This window comes from Callospermophilus lateralis, unplaced genomic scaffold (assembly GCF_048772815.1).
Source record: "Callospermophilus lateralis isolate mCalLat2 unplaced genomic scaffold, mCalLat2.hap1 Scaffold_831, whole genome shotgun sequence".
Classification (NCBI taxonomy): Eukaryota; Metazoa; Chordata; class Mammalia; order Rodentia; family Sciuridae; genus Callospermophilus; species Callospermophilus lateralis.
Genome location: NW_027516379.1, coordinates 669966 through 694036, shown reverse-complemented (window position 1 = coordinate 694036; position 24071 = coordinate 669966). Strand labels below are relative to the sequence as shown.

Genomic DNA, 24071 nt, shown 5'->3' with positions numbered 1-24071 from the left:
GAAGACATTTGGCATTTGTTTTTAAGGGATTGGCTAGCTTCACTTAGCATAATCTGCTCTAATGCCATCCATTTAAAAGGGTACTCTTGTACATTGCTGGTGGGACTGCAAATTGGTGCGGCCAATATGGAAAGCAGTATGGAGATTCCTGGGAAAGCTGGGAATGGAATTTGACCCAGCTATTGCCCTTCTCGGACTATTCCCTGAAGACCTTAAAAGAGCGTACTACAGGGATACTGCCACGTCGATGTTCATAGCAGCACAGTCACAATAGCTAGACTGTGGAACCAATCCTGATGCCCCTCAATAGATGAATGGATAAAATAATGTGGCATTTATACACAATGGAGTACTACGCAGCACTAAGAAATGACAAAATCATGGAATTTGCAGGGAAATGGATGGCATTAGAGCAGATTAAGCTAAGTGAAGCTAGCCAATCCCTAAAAAAAATGCCAAATGTCTTCTTTGATATAATGAGAGCAACTAAGAACAGAGCAGGGAGGAAGAACAGGAGGAAAAGATTAACATTAAACAGAGTCATGAGGTCGGAGGGAAAGGGAGAGAAAAAGGAAATTGCATGGAAATGGAAGGAGACCCTCATTGTTATACAAAATTACATATAAGAGGTTGTGAGGGGAATGGGAAAAAAATAAGGAGAGTAATGAATTACAGCAGATGGGGTAGAGAGAGAAGTTGGGAGGGGAGGGGAGGGGGGATAGTAGAGGATAGGAAAGGTAGCAGAATACAACAGTTACTATTATGGTATTATGTAAAAATGTGGATGTGTAACCGATGTGATTCTGCAATCTTTGTAATGTTTTGAATAACCAATAAAAAAAATAAAAGCTGGATTAAATATTTAAAAAAAATTTGTTAATATGGGGCTGGGGATGTGGCTCAAGTGGTAGCGCGCTCGCCTGGCATGCGTGCGACCTGGGTTCAATTCTCAGCACCACATACAAACAAAGATGTTGTATCCGCCGATAACTAAAAAATAAATATCTAAAAAAAATCTCTCTCTCTCTCTCTCTCTCTCTCTCTCTCTCTCTCTCTCTCTCTCCCTTTCTCCCTCTCCCTCTCCCTCTCTCTCTCTCCCTCCCTCCCTCCCCCCCTCACTCTCTCTTTAAAAAAAAATTTGTTAAAACATTCATATTCTGTTGTTGAGAGTATAAATTGATACAGCATTTCGGGGGCGCTGTTGGTACTGTATGTCACATGCCTTAAAATGGATCCTATTTTTCTGAGGGGAACAGAGGGAATGGAACGGGGAGTGGTTTGGTCAACAGATATTGTGTTATCATTAGATAGGAAGAAGTTTTGGTGTGCTTTTGCATAGTAGGATGACCATTTCAAAAAGCTAAAAGAAAGGATTTTGAAAGTTTTCACCATGAAGAAGTGATAAATGTTTTAGGAGATAGATATTTTTACCTTGATTTTAAAAATTACATGATGTATACATTTAGTAAAACATCACAGGGTATCCCATAAATATGTACAATTTTTGTTTTTACATATCAGTTAAAACATTAAATAAAAATAAACCATATTCTTTGCTTCAGTAATTATATCTCAGGAATTTATTTGAAGGATATAAATAAATGTATGTGAAACTATTTGTCTACATGTATAATCAAGATAAGATCACTGAAAGCAACTGAAATGTTAAGAAATAAAACATTCAAAGGCCTGGGAGTGGCTCAGTCGTAGAGCACTTGCCTAGCATGTGTAAGGCACTGAGTTTCATTCTCGGCACCACATAAAAATAAATAAATAAAGGTCCATTGACAACTAAAAAAACATATATTAAAAAAAGAAAACATTCAATAATTAGAAGTAATTGAAATACTTTATAAGAAGCAGTAGTTAATTTACGATATTATCCATAATGATACCATAAAATTGTATTGAGCAAAATTAATTTAATTTAATTTAGCTTTAGGTCTAGTCATACCACTTAAGTACAGATCAAAGTTTGGGTGGCATGAAATGGGAACCTGTAAAGAAATTTCTACAGCTCAATCATAGCTCTGGAAAACCTCTTAAATCTGCTTTTCTTGGCTGAACTGGTGCCTGTGTATATGTCTGGAAGAGAAGAGTTCAAGTCTCTCTTATGATACATCAAATTTCTTACCTAGGAAAAGTTTAAATAAATTTAAACATAGAATTTAGGTCCTCTACTAAGTTTAAAGCTCTTGATTGAGGCATAAGATACATTGGAAAATGTTCAGGCTTTATAATCATGAAAACCTGAATGTAAGTTTCTTACTAGTTGTGTAGTGTTGACCAAGTAATATGAGTAAAGGTTTAAAAAAACCTTTTCCCTTCTGCCTGGTAATTTGGCTATTTGTTAATGTTTTAAATCTGTTATCCAAGCATATTATTGCTCCCTAAAGAGCTTAAGAACTTTTCCCCTAATTATCATCACCCCATTTGAAATGTTGGTACCACAGATAGATCATGTATCTGCTTATGAACCATGACCCTTTGGAGGACCACAGATCTTTGTTACATATAAGGTTCTTTTGCCCCTCCAATTTTTGACCCATTGCCCCTGTTGAAAATGTTTGCTGAAAAGGCTTTGTATATGTTCTATGTCAAAAATGTTACTAGGCAACATTGCTTGATAAAAATCATGCCTGTTGAGTAAACTGTATCTAATGGGAAAACTGTAAATATTTAAAAGACCATATCATTGAGTTTGCCTGAGGACATTGACTCTGGTAACAGTGTGTCCCTTGCAGAGACCTGCAATCTATACCTATAGCATTGTTATAAGAGATTTTGGGCCCTGTGGGAGAAGAGGCTATTAAACTAGAATGACTTCCAAACCCACTAATGTGTGTCTCATTTTCTTGGACCTGAACCTCACCTGGGGCAGGGGAAATGGGGCTGGGGTGCAAAAAATAACTCTAGGTAGCTGTGTGAGATACTGCGTAGACTGCTGCAGAGACTGTTCCTACAAAAAATGAATACCTGGAGCTACCTTCTGGCAGGCTATAATTTTTGTCCTATATCTTTCTATGTAGATTAGTCTTCTGAGTGTGAATGTTTAGTTGAGCCTGAGAAATTCTTCTGGCTATTATGCCTAACTTCTCAAGATTCAGTTTCCTGCTCTGTAAAATGAAAATGTTACCAACCTTACAGGATTTTGTGAAAACTAGAGATACTATACAAAGCTCCTGCCACAGAAGAGCTATTCTGTGAATGGTAGCTACTACTGGGTTCATCCATCATATTTTTTACGTAAGTATGCTATTTTCATAATACCCATTTCCAGTGACTTGAATTAGAGGGTATTGTCAGATGTTGACATTTTGAGCATAATAAGTTTTGATTATATAATTGTTTATGTTTAACTCTTTGTCATGCAATTAGAAGTTAGAGTTGTCAGCATCACAGTGAATAATGACTAAAGCCTGAATATTTATCTTCATATGTACTTAATGTGGCAGTTTACAATATTTTATGTGCCTTAGAACAAATATATCAATTACAGATATCAATTTTTATTAACTTCTTTATTCTCTGAGTATGGATAACAGTTTACTGTTTCTTGGCATAGCTCTTATTTAAAAAAGGGGGGTATTTGAGATAATTTTATTTTAATTTTTTGATACTGGGGATTTAACCCTGGGGTGCTTAACCACTGAGCCACTGAATATCTATATTTCCCACCCCTTCCTGAGGTTGTTTTTGTTTAGTTGGTTACTATTAGCCTTTTCAGTTTTTTCTTTGAGACTAAGTTGTTTAGGGTTTTGCTTGTTGTTGAGGCTGGCCTCAAACTTTTGATCTTCTTGCCTCAGCCTCCCAGGTCACTAGTATTACAGGCATGCATCACCATGCCAGGCTGAGATAACATGTTTTAGAATATCTGTATTTCCCACCCCTTCCTGAGGTTGTTTTTGTTTAGTTGGTTACTTTATTGCTTATCCAGGCTAATTTTTCAGAGTCTCTTTATCCTGCAGTGTGCAGCCACTAGTATCTTTGCTCTTTTTTATTGTTTTTATTTTGGAGCTTTGTATTCATTCCCATGGTTTCCCCTATGCTTCATTGCTTGGCAGTCAGCCAGAGACTGGTCCCAAACTGTACTTTTAACACTCACAAACAGTGCACTAGGCCTTTGCCCTCTTTCACTCATGGGTCCATTTATTAGTTGAGGACTGCATTCCAAGTTTAGGTAGTTTTATTTTTACTGCCTTTACTTTGTGCTGTGTTCCCTCATTTCTCCCTTGCAGGTACAAGTGGCCTTCCTGTCCGTTAGGGTCTTGTGGAAAACATGGCTTTTATTTCCCTGGATTTGTGTTAAATCCAGCTGTTGGTCAGATGTTCACCCCAACTGGGACCACAGCCCTAGTCCAGTAGAGCCACTGCCTTTTCTGGTGTACTCCTCATTATTTCACTTGAAATGAGTTTTCACCCTCTGCTTCAAATCAAGTCAGTCCCTCTTGGCAATGAACCTGCTAGTTCTTTGCCAGCTTTATTCTGGTAGGACTGTTTCCATATAAAAAAGACAGGAGAACTGCCCTAGGCAGGAATACCACAGATTGTCTCTGTTCTTACACAAAGTTCAGCAGTTTTCAGTTTTGGGTTGATTTCCAGAGCCTGTAATGGCAGATTTTGATAATTTTATCCAGTTTTATAGGGTTTCATTTTGGGGGGCAGGGTATGCCAACCTACTCACTCTGCCAAGCCAGAAATCCCACCTCAGTAGATTTATTTTAAAATGCAATCTTTGTTGAATTTGTCTAGTTCTAATGGATATTTAGATTCTGTTTAATTTTTCTATGTATATAGTTATCAGTTGATTATAATGTATTGTTGTTTTTGAGTTTGGGAGCCTTGGGTGAGAGTCGTTTGTTTTTTGCATTTTTAAGGAAGAGCATGTGATTTTTATTTTTCATAATATATCAGAATATTTCATTCTAGAATAAATCTTACTAAACAATGATGTACTTGTAAAATTCATTCTTCAGCCAGGCATAGTGGCATACACCTGTAATCCCAGCAACTTGGGAGGCTGAGACAGGAAGATCACAAGTTCAAGGCCAGCCTTAGCAACTTAGTGAGACCCTTTCTCTAAACAAACAAACAAATAAATAAAAAGGATTGGGGCAGTGGGGTTGTGTGCTTTCTAATGTGTGAGGCACTGGGTTCGACCCTCAGCACCACATATAAATAAATAAAATAAAGGTCCAACAACAACTAAAAAGAAAAAGAAAAAAATGGAATGGGGATGTGGCATAGTAGTAAAGTGCCTCTGAATTAGGTATCAGTACTGAAAAATAAATAAGTAAAATAAAATTCACTTTTCAGGGACTGGGGTTATAGTTCAGTGGTAGAGCACTTACCTGGCACAAGTGAGGCTCTGAGTTCAATCCCCAGCACCACAAAAATTAATTAATTAATTAATTTGAGCCACTTTTTTATTTTTATATCTACCTTCATAAGTAGAATTCATCTTTAATTTTCCTTGCCTACTTTATATTGTTCCAAAATCATGCAAATCCCCCAAATGAGTGGAGTCACTTTCTGTTTTCTGGAATCATTTTTTATAAGCTTAGGATGATCTGCTTGGTTCATGAACTTTTGGTTGAACATCTCCAAAAGTATCTTGAGCTCAGTGTCTTGGAAAGTGTGACTACAACGATGTGTGTTATTTAAGATTCTGTCTTCTGATTCACTTTCTTCTCAGCTAAGCTTTTTTTTTTAATATATTTTTTTAGTTGTGTATGGACTCAATGCCTTTATTTGTTTTTTTTTTAATGTTTTTAGTTGTAAATGGACATAATACCCACCTTCCTTCCTTTCTTCCTTTTGTGTTGAGAATCGAACCCAGGTCCTCACATGTGCTAAGCAAGTGCTCTACCACAAGCTACAACCCTAGCCCACCTTTATTTGTTTTTATGTGGTGCTGGGATCAAACCCAGTGCCTCACTCTTGCAAGGCAAGTGCTCTACCACTGAGCCAGCCCCTTAGCTAGGCTTTATGAAGTTGGTTGTGATTGCTTTAATAATCTGGCTTCCACTCCCAGTGTACCAATAAAACTGTTCTCACGGTGTCAGTAATAATGGCATTATTACCTTTTACAGTTATTATTCTTCACAGCAGCATTTGGTAATTAGCCACTCTCTTTTTCTCAAACCTTACCTTTTCTTGGGTTTGATAAAACTTAACTGGCTGCTTCCATTTTAACTATTCTTTCTCACTTACTAGGATAACTACAATAAAAATAAAGCAAATAGCATATCATATAGCATACTATTGTATAGCAAAAAATAATAATAAAGTATCATTTGATTTTCTTTAATTTTTTAAAAAGGTGTATTTTTCATTTGATATATTTTTCACTTGGTTACTAACGTAACAAAAGAAAATTTGCAGAGTACAGGAAATAACCCCACTGCACAGTAGAAAATGATTCTCTCACCTTGGCATGTTCTTTCTTGTCTTTTGTTCAGTCCCTAGGATTTAAAAAAAAAAACAAGTGTGTGTGTGACAATTTGTGAATGAACATGGGCTATTATTAACATTTTAAAGATTTAATTTTTGCTTATTTATAAGTTAAACATTTTTATTTAGTAATGATACTAAGCAAACTGACATTTAAAGTCATTTTTAAGTTGTTGGGGTTTTTTTTGTGTGTGTGTATGTGTGTGTTTGTGTGTGTGTGTGGTGCTGGGGATTGAACCCAGGGTGTTGTGCACACAAGGAACGCACTCTACCAACTGAGCTATATCCGCAGCCCTCTAAAGTCATTTTTAAATACTTATATTCTCTTAGATACTATTTTAGACATGGATGATACAGTGACTATTAGCAAATAAAATGATATTTTGTATAACTGCATTTTATAAACAACATGTTTCTGATCAAAGTGGTTTATCAACAGGAATATCAATATGCTTTATGAAAGATCTTTTTAGTATTAACAGTGTGGTGCATTTTCTGATAAGCATAAACAAACACAAAGGACCATTTAAATATTATTGGAGTGGTTGGAGATGTGGCTTAGTATTAAAGTGCTTGCCTAGCATGTATGAGGCCCTGGGTTCGATCCCCTGTACCATGAATAAATAAATATTGTTCCAAGATTTCAGTCTTTGAAATCTTAAATAGTAATGAGTTAAAAAGGCTAATACTTGGGCTGGGGATATAGCTCAAGCCGTAGGGTGCTCGCCTGGCCTGCACGGGGCGCTGGGTTTGATCCTCAGCACCACATAAAAATAAAATAAAGATATTGTGTCCACGGAAAAACTAAAAAAATATATATTAAAAAATTCTCTCTCATTCTCTCTCTCTCTCTCTCTCTCTCTCTCGCTCTCTCTCTCTCTCTTGAAAAACAAAAGGCTAATACTAATGGCAAAGCAGTTTCCTACTTAGTTAGGGCTGAAACTTATTTCCCTTGCTTTTGTGAAATTCGAGCCCAAGAATCATCTACGTGAGGCCATAAATGCCTTTTCACTTTCTACATGAGGCTGTTATGTTGTCACACTAGGAGCTCCTGCCAGAGGGGCTGTGTAAGCAGGGCACAGATGTGCTCAGAGAAGCCCCCTGGAACTTTACTACTTGCTTATAGAAAGAACCACCAGCCTGCTTCATAGATTTCCTAAAGGTCAGGGAAATTTCTCTAAGAGATCAAAATCTAACAGAGAAACTGAAAAGATTTTTACCAATTAGGCAATTTTTAACATCTAAATAAACTTCCATAATTCTTTTAGCAAAATTAAGTTAGAATTGTAGATACCTTAAACTTTGGAATAAGGAATTGAACTTTTTTTGTTTTAGAATTTTAAGCCCATTCCTTAGAAAGTATTGAGACACACAGTCTATGGAAGCATCAGTCTTACTAATTGGAAAAATAAAATGTTTAGTTGTGATTTTCTTTTTTTTTTTTTTTTAGGGAGGAATTACTGTCATTGGTGCTGAGAAATGGATCCTGTGTTTCTTGACCTTCTTTCATAAATGTCCTTAGCTAATGATTTTTTCTGTGATCCAAATACTGTTTCGCAAGCAGAGTTTTTTTACTGGAATTGACTTTAGTATAGACATGTTAACGTTTATAATAAAGAAAACCAAATTCTTTTTTTTTAATATATTCTGAACTTGAAAGATTTGGTATTCTAAATAACTAAATATCAAAAAAGTAAAATTTAAATTTTAAAATACCCTACATTACATATTTAGTAACTCAGACACCACTCCTCCCCTCCCTACCCCGCATAACCAAGGATTGAATCCAGGCTCACTTAACCATTGAGCCACATCCCCAGCCTTTTTTTTATATTTTAGAGATAGGGTCTCACTGAGCTGCTTAGGGCCTTGCTAAGTTGCTGAGGATGGCTTTGAACTAACTATCCTGCCTCAGCTTCCTGAGCCATGGGGATTACAGGCATGTGCCATTGCGCATAGCCTATATTATTCTTTAATTGTTTCACATGTTTTATGTTTTGTATTTCCCATAGTGCCTTGCAAGACACAAATTGAGAAGCCCTATCTGAAATGCTTGGGACTATTTTAGATTTTGCAGTTTTTCAGATTTGGGGAATATTTGCATAGATTTTCCCAATTGAGCATCCCTAATCTGGAAATCTGAATTGTTCCCCCAAATCCACAATTTTTTAGTATCGTGGCATTAAAAACATTTCAGATTTCATAGTATTTTGGATTTGGGAGTTTTAGATTAGGGATGCTCAACCTGTATTGAGTGCACTCAGGGATCATTTTCTCTAGAAAATCTTCCTTAAATATTAATATTTGTCCAGATGCCTCTCTTCTGTCACCGCTGGTAGTTAAAATTATCCTATTACATGCTTGTTTTTAATACTTGGAGCATTTCTCATGGTTATTTATTTAAAAACAAATACAAATTCAGTTTCAACATAGTTCTTGACACACAGTTAAGATCTCAAGAAATATTTTATTGAATTGAATTGCTGGGTATAATTACTTAAATATTGTGTTTATCACAGGTTCTTTTATATCATAGTATCCCAAAATTGCACAGATTTGGCAGATGCAAAGAAATTTAGCTGTCACGTGTACAGCATCTGCCTAATATTGTTTCTGTTAGATGGAGGCTGTTGTGGGTCTAAAAAGAATCAGACCACCAACCAGCAATTGTTGTTTCATAAGAGAACAGTTGAAGCATATAAGAGGATAGGTTTGTTTCCTTTAATGGTTCCACATGTCCAAGAAACGTATATTAACTCTTCTCTAGAATTTCAATGTAAAGAACATTTAGAGGGCTGGGGATGTGGCACAGTGGTAGAGCACTCGCCTAGCACTTACGAAGCCCTGGGTTCAATCCTCAGCACCACATAAAAATAAATAAAGGTATTGTGTCCAACTATAATTAAATAATAAATTTTTTTAAAGGAACATTTAGATCAGCATCAGTGATATTTCCTCATGAACGAGACTTGATATTCTTCATGCTAAGTACTTTCTGGAGTTTCAGTACTTCATCATCAAAAATACACAGAAAGGATGCCATGTAAATAATACAGTCAAAAGATAGATATGAGAAAATTCTATGACTAAATTGGAATGTCAAGAATAGTTCTGTTTGCATCAGTTCTACCTATTGTCTTATCTTTACATTTCTCTGGTTCAGACACCTGAAGACCTGAACTTATGTCAGTTTCTCTGTATGAGGTCTTTTTGCCCTCCAGGTCTGTTTGCTCCAGCTCCACATATGTGCACATATCCTCACTACCTATGGGTCATCAGAACCACTGCTAAAGAAGTGAATTTCTTTGCTGCTGGGGTGGTGCAGTTGATGAGCTGCCATTTTAATGTTTCATTTTTAACAACAACAACAAAAAAGATATATGAGACATGTAGAGAAACAGGATGTATGGCCCATATGGAGGATAAAAAAGGAGTCAACAGAAACTGTCCCTGCAGAAGTTACGGGGGACTTATTAGTTTAAAGATTTAAAAGCACCTATTTTTATTATAGCCAAATAGCTAATGGAAACCATGTCTAAAGAAGTAAAGGAAATTATAAAAATGAATCTCACCAAACATAAAATGTCAACAGAGATACAAATTTTAAAAGGGAACCAAATAGAAATTCTGAAGTTAAAAAGTACAATCACTGAGATGGGGGTGTAGCTTATTGGTAGTGCTTGCCTAGCATTTGTAAGGCCCTGAGTTTGACTCCCAGCATCACACACTCACATACAAAAGTATAATAACTGAAATAAAATATTCTGAATGTTTTTGACAACAAAATTGAGCTGGCAGAAGAAAGAATCTGCGAACTTAAAGGCAAGAATAATGAGGTTATCTAGACCAAGAAAGAGTGGATAATGTAATGTCTGCTTTAAAAGAAAATGCGTGAGTTAGGCGCAGTGGCACACGCCTGTTATCCCAGTGTCTCAGAAGTCTGAGGCAAGAGGATTTTGAGTTCAAAGCCAGCCTCAGCAACTTGGCAAGGCCCTAAGCAACTCAGCGAGACCCTGTTTCTACATAAAATATAAAAAGGGCTGGGGATGTGGTTCAGTGGTTGAGTGCCCCTAGGCTCAGTCCCCAGGACAATGCATGAAACAATAATTATTAAACATTTTTGATGGACTTATAATGTATAAAGATATATTTCTATGACAATAAATAGCACCGAGAAGGGAGGGAATAGAGTCGTATGGGAGCAGAGTTGTTGTATGGGATTTAAATTAAGTGTGTATTAATCCAAACCAGATTGTTTTAAGTGAAGATGTTAATTATAATCCCTGTCAACCACTACAAATACAGCTCCACAATTATAGTAAAAGAAATAAGAGAATTAAAATACAGCATAGAAAATACCTATTTAAAAGACTTAATTAGAAGATACTGTTATTATCTCTTTATTTTATAGATAAGGAAATAAACTTAGAAGTTATACTATTCAAGTACACAGTAGACTCAAACCAAACCTGTCACCAAAATTCCTCACAGTCTTTTTTTTTTCTTTTAGTCGTCAATAGACCTTTACTTTATTTATTTTTATGTGGTACTGAGAATTGAACCCAATGTCTCATACGTGCTAGGCAAGCACTCTACCACTGAGCCACAACCCCAGCCCCCAATCTTACATAGTTTTATAGGAAAATTGGTAAAATTCTCTGGTAGAAATGGTTAAGTTTTATTATTCCATCGGTTCAGGTGTGTAAAGCTCAAGGTTAAAAGTCTTTGTAGAGGGGCTGGAGTTGTGGCTCAGGGGTAGAGTGCTCGCCTAGCACGTGCGAGGCCCTGGGTTTGGTCCTCAGCACCACATAAAAATAAAATAAAGGTCCTTGGCCCATTTTTTTTAAAGAGTCTTTGTAGAGTGATACTGCTAGTAGGAGCTGGACTGGGATTTGAATGCAGGTGTGCGTGGTTCAGGTTTCCTCTTGGATGTGCCGCACTGGGGTTGCTGCCTCAGCATCATGTGGTTGTAGCACATTCAGACTGCCTGGCCATGAGCAGTACAGCAGATCTTTTGGCATCTGACTTCACTTGTGTGCCAGTAGACAACACAGACTTTAGAAAAGCAGTTTTGAATTTTTTCTTTGTTGACTTTGTAAGTCACAGACAGAGACTTTCCTATTTCCTTCCTCTTTCACAGAACTCTTATGTAGCTCAGAGATCTAAAACAAAACAACCAAGTATAAAATTAGGTGATGTGTTTTTAATTTTACTTTATATCAATTGACAAATTCAGCCACATGTTCAGATATTTACAGTAATGCAAAGCAGCCGTACTTGCTTTGATTTCTTTTGTTGTTATTATTATTGTTGTTTTAATCTGTAAGAAGCTACTTTGTCTGCAGGTACAGCTTGGGATCTTCTGAGAAAGATAAACAAAAGCATACAGACAATCAGTGTTTGCTTCCAACATCAGCAAAGGAGAACTGTAGAATTTCAAGACAGCTCACATTTATCATTTTGATATTTATTTCCTTGACTTTTACCAAAGACTATTTTAGAAATACTCATGGCTCTCAGAAAAGAAGTTTGTTTTTCTAGGCTGCATTAAGGAAATTCAGGAGATTTTAGCATAATGCTGACTAAAGACTTTATGACCTTTCTGAATTGAAAATAAGGAGGCCACTGTTCTCACATTAGGGGAAATTGCATCAAATGCTTAGAAAAAAAATTTCTCCAAATTTCTAACTCGTCATATTTTTTCTCTTCAAATAAGTTCCAGGGAATTTATACTTTCCTGTAAATTAAATGTTCAGTGAAACATCTTAGAATTCTAAGTTTTTCATTTGTCTTTAGACTATTTCCAATTTTTCTTACTATTTTGCATATTTACCATTATGGGTTTTGGTTCTAAACTCAACTGATTTTAGAAATAAATCAGATAGAATGAGTAGAGGGTAGAGTTAAGGTGAATGGATAACAGGTGATGTGCAGCTAGCTAACTGAAAAGAGCATGGCTACTGAAGGCATTCAAATTCAGGTGTTTTGTTTTTCAAAAACACCATTGGACCATTAAAATATATTGCTGTTTACGGGTCCCATTGTTTCTCAGCCTAAATATTACAGAATTCTCCTTTTTTAAGAATTTGTATTAGGTAGTCAGTCACATGTTTGGCATTTTTTGTTTGTTTGTTTTGTACTAGGGATTGAACCCAGGGATGCTTAACCACTGTGCCACATCTCTGGTCCTTTTTTAAAAAAAAATATTTATTTATTTTTTGAAACAAGGTCTTACTAAGTTACTGAGTAGCTTACTAAGTTGCTGAGGCTGGCTTTGAAGTTGTGGTCCTCTAGCCTTAGCCTCTTGAGCCAATGGAATTACAGATGTGCACCACTGTACCCAGTTTGACTGTTTTTTAAAATGTACATTTGGTTAAGTTACCTACCAAATTTTTCATATGGAAAACAACCAAGGAACTGATATTGTCAGGTTAGTTCAGTATTTGTATAAACCTTGAAAGAATGCTTTCAATTTCTGAGCATTTTTAAAAAGTTTTATGACTCTTTACACAGGTCTCTTTGAACTAAAATTTGTGCACATCTGCTCAATTTGAAATTGAACAAGTGTACTTTGAGAACATTCTTATGTCTTAGTTAAATGTTTAAATGCTAGACAAGACACAGATGCATCTTTACTATGCATGTCCTTATCAAACTTTTATAGTTGTGATACTTTTACATTTAGCATAAGCTTTAAATAGTTATTCCTTCAAATTTATAAGAATAGATGCAGCTTTTGGATTACATTTTATTCATCTCTGACATAAAAAGTTGTTGCCTTAAGGTATTAGATCCACTTAGATAAAGGAATATTGAAAAGCAAACTATTAATTTTATTTGCAATTATCTATGTGAATCAAGGGTTGTTGATTTTTTTTCCTTTTAATACAACCAAAACATACAATTTAGATATGGTTGATATAAGCTACAGTTGTCATTCATTCATCTTTAGTGAGGATTCTTTTGATTGCAGGTAACAAAGACTCAACTCAAAGTAGCTTTAAAAATGGGAATGTGTTGGCTACTGTGAACAAATCACAGAAGAGCTTGCTTTAGGAACTACCCTATTCCAGGACACTGCCCAGATCTCTCTCTCTAGTCCCCCTTGCCATCTTTACTCTCAGATTTCTCATCACAGCTTTTCTTTATGAGTTGTTTTAATTCTCTCCTACACAAATATGAATAAATATCTACAAGGTGAGAATAGTCATGTGGTGTGAAAGATAGGCCATTTTGGACTTGTTGCGGCTTCTATCCCAGGATGCTCTAATTTAGATCAAGTGCCTGCCTGTGCCCAGTAACTGCAGGCAGAGAGCAGGGATATTAAGTTCTGCCTTGCATTACCAGCTTGGTCTTAGGAGCTTGCCCCTATGCTCAGGGAAGCAGAATCTGTTCTGGGAAGAAGGAAGCATGCAAAGTCATGTATCATGCCATGGGATTCTACATCAGATGCTATACTATAAAGTTTTGAAAACACTACATTAGACAGAATTTTGTGAGGTCAGTTACTTATGTGTCTTTTCCAAAATTTTGCTAATTATAACATCATTAGGCTTAAATTTTTAGTTATGAGGTTCTGTGTGGGTGCATTCTTCTTCAATCCTGTGAATTTTGATCCATGTGTTATTTGTAAAACAAATATTTATTGAGCACTACTAATATGTCAATCTCCATAATTAGCACAGAAGATGTAGTGATGAACAGACAGGCATGATCTCTCTTCCATGTAGATCCCAAGGAAAGACAGACAAATATTATAAGCATGAGGTAACATGTTATGAAGCAGAAAGAGAAATACCTTCAGGAAAAAAAAAAAAGCTAAGAAAGAGAAGAGAGATATCCAGAGTAGATAATGATCAAGTGAAGTTCTTCAAGATGAATAAGAGTGAGCCAGAAAGGGAGGGCTGAGGGTAATCAAGGCAGAGGAAAGCTTGTGTGAAAGCTCAGGGAGTATTGGTGGAGCTGAAAGATGTGTGTTGTACAGAAAGTGTAATGAGGAAAAGAATAAGAGAGTAATTAAGTGAGGAAGCAAAAGACATAAACCAAGTCAAATCATGTAGTCCATGATAAAGAATTTTTTAAAAGCATCCTAAATGTGATAGGTGGCGAGTGGACAGTGTTGAGCAGTCAAGTAAAATAAGTAGTTTCAAAACATCCTCCTGATTTTAGTGTGCAAGAGGGTTAGTGAGAAGGAACAGCTGTGTGCAGGGCCACAGGAGATTGTTACAGTGGTATAAATGAGAAGTAAGAAAAGGACTTTGAGGACTGCGGGGTTAGCTCAGTAGTAGAGTACAGGCTTTGGAAAGTATGAAATCCTATGTTTGATTTCTAGGCACTGCAGAAACAAACAAAAAACTTTTTTTTTTTAATTTCCAGTTTCTTATCACTTGGACCCATAGAGCTAGCACAAGACCTAGGCATAGTTGGTACTCAGTATTAAGGTCACAAGAACTATGTGTGTGTGTGTGTGTGTGCGTGTGTGTGTGTGTTTCACCTTAAAATGCATGTCACTCTTTTAAAAACTCATAATGCTTGTTTTATCATTTGCTGTATGTTAAAAAAAAAAAAGACTTCAGTGGTTCCTGCAAACACTTTATCGCTACCCACTACCAGCATTTCTAAGCCAAAACCTTTATGTCAGAAGTTAAATGTTTCCATTTTTTTTAAAAAAAGTTTATAAAAAGCATGTCTTAAGGTAGGGATTTTATTCCAATTTAACACCAGCAGTTTCTGGTCATATTACATAACAACATGGATATTGTATTAAAGATATCTGTGCTGCTTGTATTTCAAGTGCTTGGTGGTGCCATCTAGTGGTCTGATCACTTCAAAAGGTGAATATTTGCTATTTGGGGACAGAATTTTTTTTAAAAAATCAATTTTATAAAAAAAGGTTAATGCAATAGACAAACATAAGATACCAATGGAATTTAATATAAAACCTTTGTTGAGTATTCTTATATGTATCACCAAAATACCTTCAGGAAAAAAAAATAGCTAAGCAAGAATGTATCAAAATTTAAAGCCTTCATTTATCAAAAGTCACCAATCAAGAAAGTGAAAAGACAGCTTACAGAATGGGAGAAAATATTTGAAAATTACATATCTTGCAAGAGTCTAGTATCCAAAATATGTAAAGAATGCTTAAAATTCAACATCAAAAAGACAACCCAATTAAAAAATGAGTCAAGGACTTGAATAGACATTTCTCCAAAAGACATATATATGGCCAATAAGCACATCATTGCATTAGAGAAATACAAACCAAAGCCATAGTGAGATACCATTTCCCAACCACTAGAATGGTTTTCATAATTTTAAAAAACAAAATACCAAAACCAAAAAATAACAACTGTTGGCAAGAATTTGGAGAAATGGGAATCCTCATGGACTGGTGGACAGGTGTAGCCACTGTGAAAAATTGTTTTAACAGTTTCTCAAACAGAAAAATAGAGGATTACCCTGTAACCCAGCAATTCCATTCCTAGGTATATTCCTGGGAGAAATGGTGTCAGAGTTAAATGGAGAGACGAATCTCCAAAAGAAAAAAATAAGGTTTTATTTAGGAGTAATAAAAAAATAAGATTGCAGTCCAGGATACCTGTACACAGGCCAGGATGGCCTTTGATATGTCCGGAAAACAAAGGAAAGGTTAGTGGTTTCATTGGACAGAGGAAATCTATGAAAATGCAGACTTAATGGAGGCGATTTCGCTGGATTAGCCTGCCAGGGAAGTTCCTGGAACAGTCATTAGAAACCTAAGTGTTTCCCATGACCTCTGGACTCTGTTTTAGATATGAATGACAAGAACATTTTCATTTGTGTGCTCAATCTTCATATAGGTGTTCAAACAAATGTTCATAGCAGCATTATTCATAATAGTGGAAAGGGAATGAATTTTTATCAACTGAAGAAATGGCTAAACAAAAGAGTACATCCATATGGTGGAGTATTATTTAGCTGTAAAAAGGAATGAAATATTATTACATTGATGGACCTTGAAACATTATGCCAAGTAACAGGATCCAGGCCAAATATTATATGATTTCATTTATGTGAACTGTCCAAAATAGTCATAGAGATAGAAAACAAAACAGAATCTGAGTCATTTTTTAAAAATACTTTTATTGTTTTTTCTCTGACCTTCCTTTGGTAAGTATATGCTAACTAAAATGGAGGAGATTTTTTATTGAGTAACTGTTCCAAGAGTTGTGCCTGGATTCTTTGCTTTTATTATTGTATTAAATGTCTGTGCCTCCTCTGACATAAAGTATCTAGAGAAATTGTAACAAGCAGATGAGTAAAGATCAGAAACCAGAAGTTTTTGTCTCCATGTCATGTTCTGTTTCACTTTCAGCTTTACCAGTGTTGAAATTTACCTTTTTAAAAATATCTTTTTTTAGTTGCAGATGGACACAATACATTTATTTATTTATTGAATGTGGTGCTGTGGAGCCACAAAACTAGCCCCTGGATTTTACCTTTTGTAGTTGCTTTTTTATTAGAGAGATTCAGCATTTCTCAAGTGATTGTTAACTGTTTATATTATTCTTACTCAACAGTCTATATCCTGTGCATTTATTATTAATAGATTTCAAACTGAACTTTCATACTTTTCTTGTGGACATAGAGGTATTATGTGTCAACTTTATCACAACTTTTTTTTTTGCTTTTATTTGCACCTCTATTCTAGGCTCTCGATGGCAATGTGTATGATCACCTCAAGGATTATTTAATAGCCTTCAGCCGGACTGAGTTAGAAACATGCCAAACTGTGCAGAACACATTCCAGTTTATGTTAGAGAACTCCAGCAAGGTAAAGTACCTTCACTGCAGTGGGTGGTGTTAACCATTTCAGAATTCAACGTGTTTTTGCTACAAACAAAACAAAGAAACTAATGTAATACTAGAAGAATGCTTAAAGGACAACTGTCTGGAGACAGCATCCTTCTAACTCATCCACAGGGGAACAGAAACATCCTCCTACTTCAGATTGAATACTACAGTATCATGGTTTTTGACATATGCTGTCATTCTTCAACACTAGTCTTTTCATTTAAAAATACTGATCTGTCAACTTTGCTCACATGTCCCAATGTGTGTAGAAAAAATATATGTAATTTCTTTTCTTTAGGTTCTAATAGAGTAAATTTTTTTGTAGTGGAACTATTCTTTTGAAAGATTAATTATTCTTGTGATTAGTAAATGTTATATTCTTCCTAATAAATGAAATACATAGTAAATGTTTCCTGACTGAGTGCATACATTTATAAAAATGTATGTGTTTTGTAGCTGCTGCTTTAAAAGATCCTGTTCAATTCTCTTTTTTTGGCAGGGGAAGTGGGAACTGACTATATCTTTTAGAAACCATTTGTAAAGGGATCAGAGTATCCATCTTTGCATGACAGTATCCAAAGACGGGAAAGAAAAGGGGCACAAACTTTTTATCCTCCTTATGTATATATTCTTTTCAATATACCAGAATTTTAATGATCTATTAGAAAAACATTAGAAATGCAAAGGTGATGGGGAAATATAAACATTACTACCCTGGTACTTTAAGTCTTGTCATATGTCTATTTTGTATATTCTTAACCCCCAGAATCCCCCCCCCAAAAAAAACAGAAGGATTCATATGTAAAAAGAAGGATGGATGGATAGATAGATAAAAGTGTGTGAAAGAAAATGAAGTAAAATATTAATTGCAGAATTACAATGGGTATCTAGGTGTTCATTATCTAATTCTTTTTATTTTACTATGTGCATATTTTAAATTTTTCACAAGAAAATGTTGAAAAAAGGTCTGTAAAAGCATCTTGGCCAGGCTGGGGATATAGCTTAGTGGGAGAATGCTTGCCTAGCATGTGTAAAGCTATAGGGGCCAGGAAAAAATACTTTTTGGTCTTTTTAGTTGTACATGACAGTAAACTGTATTTTGACATATTATATATACATGGAGTATAACTTTCCATTCTTGTGATGTGGAGTCAACACTGGTCGCATATTCATGTATAGACATAGGGAAATTATTTCTAATTCATTCTACTGTCTTTCCTATTCTCATGCCCCCCTCCCTTCCCTTCATTCCCCTTTATCTAATCCAATGAAAAGCTATTCTCCCACCCACCCCATTGTGTGTTGCATCCACATATTAGAACATTCAGCCTTTGTTTTTTTGTGGTTGGCTTATTTCACTTAGTATGATAGTCTCCAGTTCCATCCATTTACTGGCAAATGCCATAATTTTATTCTTCTTTATGACTGAATAATATTCATTGTGTGTGTGTGTGTGTGTGTGTGTGTGTGTGTATAATCACATTATCTTTATCCATTCATCTGTTGAAGGCACCTAAGTTGGTTCCATATCTTAGCTAATGTGAATTGAGCTGCTATAACCATTGATGGGGCCACATCACTATAGTATGCTGATTTTAAGTCCTTTAGGGATATGCAGAGGAGTGGGATAGGTGAGTCAAATGGTTGTTGCACTCCCAAGTTTTCTGAGCAATCTCCATACTGCTTTCCAGAGTGGTTGCACCAATTTGTAGTCTATGAGTATACCGTTTGCCCCACATCCTTGCCAACATTTATTGTTACTTATATTCTTGGTAATTGCCATTCTGACTGTAATGAGATGAAGTCTCAATGTAGTTTTAATTTGCATTTTCTCAATTGCTAGAGATGTCGAACATTTTTTGTTCGACATCTCTAGCAATTATATTTGTTGATTGATTGTGTTTCTTCTGTGAAGTGTCTGTTCAGTTTCTTAGCCCATTTATTGATTTGTTTGTTTTTGTTTTTCTTTTCTTTTCTTTTCTTTTTTCTTTCTTTCTTTTTTTTTTTTTGTTAAGTTTTTTGAGTCCTTTATATATCCTAGAGATTAATGCTCTATCTGAGGTGCAGATGGTAAAGATTTTCTCCAATTCTGTAGGCTCTCTCTTCACATTCTTTATTGTTTCCTTTGCTGTGAAGAAGCTTTTTGGTTTGACAGCATCCCATTTAGTATTGATTTTATTTTTTGGGCTTTAGGAATCTTGTTGAGGAATTCGGTTCCTAACCCAGCATGATGAAGATTTGTGCCTGTTTTTCCTTCCAGTAGGCACAGGGTCTTGCCAAGGTCTTTGATCCATTTTGAGTTGAGTTTTATGCAGGGTGAGAGGTAGGTGTTTAATTTAATTTTGCTACATATGTATTTCTAGTTTTCCCAGCACCATTTGTTTTTGTTACTATAGGTCTGAGTATAATTTAGGTTCTGGTATTGTGATGCCTCCTGCTTCACTATCTTACCAAACTAAGGATTGCTTTGGCTATTCTGGGCCTCTTATTTTTCCAAATGAATTTCATGTCTGCTTTTTCTATTTCTATGAAGAATGTCATTGGAATTGTAATAGGAATTGCATTAAAATGTGATTCTGCATCTGTATACGGGGTAAAAATGGGAGTTCATAACCCACTTGAATCAAATGTATGAAATATGGTATGTCAAGAGCTTTGTAATGTTTTGAACAACCAATAATAAAAAAAAGGAATTGCATTAAATCTTATAACACTTTTGGTATGGCTATTTTGACAGTATTTATTCTGCCTATCCAAGAACATGGGCGATCTTTCCATTTTCTAAGTCTTAAAGGAAGCATCATAACTTAATTCCTTCTATGTAGTGCTTAGTTTCTGACCATTTACCAAATCCTTTTTATTCATTGGTCCATTCAGGTTTTCTGCTTCTTTTTCAATACATTTTGGTAACCTGCATTTTCTAAACAGTTGTCTATTTCAGTTGTTACCAGACTTGATGGCATAAGTTTCTCATATGCTTTTTTGCCTCTGGTTATTTCTCTTTTTATTTCAAATATTGCCTTGCTTTCTTATTTTGATCTAACATACCAGTCCTTTATTCATCTTTGCCAGAACCAGCTTTTGTTCTGCTTCCCAATGCTATGTCCCTAAGTTTTACCTTTATCTACATTATTTCTTTTTTTAAAGTTTATGTTCTTGTCTTTCTCAAGCTTATTTTCCTATTTAGGACCTTTATTTTCAGTCTTTCTGTTTTCAAGTAAACCCATTTAAGGCTAAAAAATTTCTCCCTCTGTGATATGTAGGGCTTTTATTGTTATTTCTATATTAACCCATGAATTATTTAGAAGTGAATTTTACAGTTTGCATTCAGTGCAACTATATGGTAAGGTGACATTTTTCATTTCTAATTTTATTGGAAAACAATTTTTATTCATATTTTTATTCTATCCTTTTAAACTTTTTTGAAATTTCTTTTTCCAAGAAAAAGTTAGCTTGGGTACAGTACTGGTAGTTTAGAAAACATGGTTATAACAAGTCGCTAATATTGTACACACACCTAATTTCCTAGGATTTTCTTTAGCACATCTACATCTCATACTGTGAAACCCATGTCATTGGTATTAACATGCTCATCTGATGGAGAGGAACACAGACTCAGGTAGTTTATATGACTTACCCAGGGTCACATGCACATAGTGCTCTATGTATTTTTCTACTGTGTTATACTATGTTATATTATTCCTGTAGTTTGTTACTTTAATTTAAAATATATTAAGAATTTATGAATTAGTTTGGATACATAAAGAGATAAGCTTTCATTTTGTGCCTTCCCTAATGTGAGTGTTTTGTTCCCCAGGGATGAGCAATTAATGAGATGCTCTTATGTTTATGGTGAAAGTGGTGGGAATAAAATTTTAACAAGAATGATATATCCGGGAGAGGCTCCCTTTTGTTCCAAGTGAGAAAAGCTTACACCTACAAGTTTTATGCCTTGTGCTTTTCTGTTATAAAGAGCTTGTTACATGACTCTTGTCAAACTGCTGAAGGCAACTAGGTGATTTGATAACCTACTGGGAAGTTTGAAAGTCTTTAGATTTTTTTACTGTACATCATTATTACTCTGTCTTCTGAGGTAAAAATCTATTTTTCTAACATGTCTAAAATGTAACATATTCCCAAAGATATTTGGGGGGTAATTCATACTGACATAACACACTATAATTGTTAAGGTGCTGTCTATATCTTTCATCCTCTAAATGAAAACAGCTGGGTCTAGGAGCTTTTATTAAATTTTAATTATTTATGAAGCTTGCTTTTCTCCTTAATATTTTATGAAATGCTTTGTATGTAACTGAAGCAGATGTTATCATAGATTATTTTCTCTGGGATCATAACTCTAAAACTAGCTCTACTGGCCCTAATAGTTTATGTGTGATTGTTTTCTGTCTATATAAAGAACTCCTACTGATGAATAACATAGCTCTTTGAACAAGTCATAAAATAACAATGTTATTCTGTATTTCTTTTGAAAGTTAAATTCTCTAATATTACCAATCTTAATACCTTAAAGATTAACCAAAAAAGTAAATTTAATAAAATAAGGTGAAAATCACTTGATCACTTTAGTAGACACAGAAAAAACATTTAAGAAAATTCAACCCCCTTTAATGGGTTGAAAAACTCAGCAAATTAGAAATAGAAGGGAACTTCCACACCTTGATAGTTTTTGTGGAAAACCAGATTTAGTATCATACTCAATGATAAAAGACTGAAAGGGTTTCCACACTAAAATCAGCAACAAAATGAGGATGCCTGCTTTCACTCCTGCTATCCACCTTTGTACTAGAAGTCCTAGCTAGAGCAATTAGGTAAGGAAAAGGAAAAGAAGAATTAAAATGACCTCTGCTTTCAGATGACATGATTATATGTAGAAAACTATAGAATTCGTGTAATTACTACTATAGCTAATAAAATAATTGAGCAAAGTTTTATCTTGTGGGTACAGAATCAAACACAATAACCCATTGTGTTTCTACACTCTATTAATGATAATTCTTTTCCAAAAAGAAAATTAAGAAAACAATTGCAGTTATAATAGTATCCAAAGAATAAAATATACAGGAAACAAAAATTTTTAAAAGAGAGAGAGAGGATTTTTTTAAAAAAAATTTTAGTTTTTCGCAGACACAACATCTTTGTTTGTATGTGGTACTGAGGATCAAACCCAGGCCGCACGCATGCCAGGTGAGCGAGCTACCGCTTGAGCCACATCCCAAGCCCAGGAAAAAATTTTTTGACCAAAGACATTGAAGAGTAAAAACTATAAAACACTGCAGAAAAAAAGAACTGAATAATTGGATTATAATAAATGTTTGTGGATTTGAGGCTTTCATATCGATAATTTTTAATATCTTCCAAAATGATCTACAGATTTAATGCAATCCTGTCAAAATTCCAGTGACCTGTTTTGCAGAAATGGAAAAGGCACTCTTCAAAGAGAGAGAAGATGGGAGGGGAGGGGAGGGGGGATAGTAGAGGATAGGAAAGGTAGCAGAATACAACAGTTACTATTATGGTATTATGTAAAAATATGGATGTGTAACCGATGTGATTCTGAATCTTTGTAATGTTTTGAATAAAAAAAATTAAAAAAAAAAAAATTTACATGGAACTGTAAGGAACTTTAAATAACCAAAGCAACATTGAAAAGGATAAACAGTTGGAGGACTCACACTTCCAAATTTCAAAACATACTACAAGTAGAGTGTGGTAGAAGCATAAAGATGGGCATATAAATTAATGAAATAAAATTGATACTCTAGAAATAAACACATGTATCTGTAGACAATTGATTTTTCCACAAGGGTATTATGACCATTCAAAGACAAAAGAATAATATCTTCAACAAAAGTTCTGGGACAAGTGCAAAAGAACAGAGTTTAAATAAGTCGAACCTCTGCTGCACAAAAATTAGCTCAAAGTGTATCAGTGATCTAACTATAGGAGAAAATATAAAAGTAAGTCTTTATTACTTTGGATTTAATAGTGTATTCTTAGATTTGACATCAAAAGCATAATAAGACTAAAAATAGGGCTAGGAATACAGCTCAGTGATGGAGCACTTGCCTAGCATGTGCAAGGCCCTGAGTTTGATCCCCCAACATGGAAGGAAGGAAGGGAGGGAGGGAGGGAGGGAGGGAGGAAGGGGAAAGAAAGGAAAGGAAAAAAAGGAAAAGGAAAGAAAGAAAGACGGGCGGGCTGGAGTTATAGCTCAGTGGTAGAGCACTTGTCTAGCATGCGTGAGGCTAGACACTGGGTTTAATTATCAACCGCATATAAATAAAGAAAGGTCCATCAACAGCTAAAAACATTTTAGAAGAACAAAAAAAGAGAAATTAAAAAGAAGAAAAAAAGCAGATAATTGTACTTATCAAATTAAAAACTCTTAACACATCAAAGGACACTATTCAGGAATGTTTTTTAAAAAAAGACCCAAAGATGGAAGAAATGTTTGCACATCTGATATTTAAATTTATCTATTAAGGATTTTATAAACAGATTTATATAAAGGACTCTTACAACTCAACAACAAAATAACAATTCTTAAAATGGGCAAAAGACCTGGGGCTGGAGTTGTGGCTCGGTGGTAGAGCATTGCCTAGCATGTGTGAGGCCCTGGGTTCGATTCTCAGCACCGAATTTAAATAAATGAATAAAATAAAGATCCATCAACATCTAAAAAAATATTTTTAAAAAAATGGGCAAAAGACTTGAGTAGACATTTCCTCTGAGAAGATGTACAGGCAATAAGCACATGAAAA

General features: G+C 35.1%; 1 pseudogene; it reads left to right on the top strand.

The window, feature by feature from the left end:
- LOC143388249 (F-BAR and double SH3 domains protein 2-like) overlaps positions 1–24071 on the top strand; it is a 126297-nt pseudogene that overhangs the window by 29157 nt on the left and 73069 nt on the right.